This window comes from Rousettus aegyptiacus, unplaced genomic scaffold (assembly GCF_014176215.1).
Source record: "Rousettus aegyptiacus isolate mRouAeg1 unplaced genomic scaffold, mRouAeg1.p scaffold_m13_p_14, whole genome shotgun sequence".
NCBI lineage: Eukaryota > Metazoa > Chordata > Mammalia > Chiroptera > Pteropodidae > Rousettus > Rousettus aegyptiacus.
The window spans coordinates 27,315,364-27,316,019 of record NW_023416289.1 but is presented as its reverse complement, the minus strand read 5'-3'; the positions used below and the strand labels follow the sequence as shown (position 1 = coordinate 27,316,019).

At 44.5% G+C, this 656-nt stretch overlaps 1 pseudogene; it reads left to right on the top strand.

Moving 5' to 3' along the window:
• Positions 1-291: 291 nt before the first annotated feature.
• Positions 292-410, top strand: LOC118611873 (annotated as a pseudogene).
• The last annotated feature ends 246 nt before the right edge of the window (positions 411-656 follow it).

Genomic DNA, 656 nt, shown 5'->3' with positions numbered 1-656 from the left:
TGTCCAACCCCTGGGTCTTGCTTTTTTCCTGAACTTTTACTGATCAGGCTATTTGTATTTCATTTCACATCATCACATCTTGTGTTGTGCTGATAACTTGTCACTTAACAATACTTCTTCATGGGCATATCTCTTTGCTTGCAAGCCGAGCTGCCAACTTGGGGACGTGTTCTCTCTGGATCCATGAAAGTGGCCATGAGGGTAGGGGTTGGGGGGAAATCACGTACGTCACCCACTTAGTAGAGATGATTGTGTCGTTAGCCCACTTCCCTTAAAAATTACCTGGGGAGTGTATACAGCCATGCCACCCCGAACAAGCCTGATCCCATCTGAACTTGGAAGCTAAGCAGGGTCGTGCCTGGTTAGTTCTTAAATGGGAGACCACCTAGGAAGACCAGATGCTGTAGGTGTAAAAAAAAAAAAAAATTACCTGGGGAGTTAAAACAAAAAAGGAGTTTCCCAGGATGTAGCCTGAACTTATCAAATCAAAATTTCTCAGGGTGGGGCCCTGGTAAGGATATGTTTTAAAGCTTCCTTAGAGTATCTCATGTGCTGGCAGAGCTGAGAGCAGCTACCTTCTGGGGCTGTTGCAAGGCTTAAAAGAAATAACATGAGACTCATGGTAGCTAATATTTACCGAGTGCTTGTTATAAGCC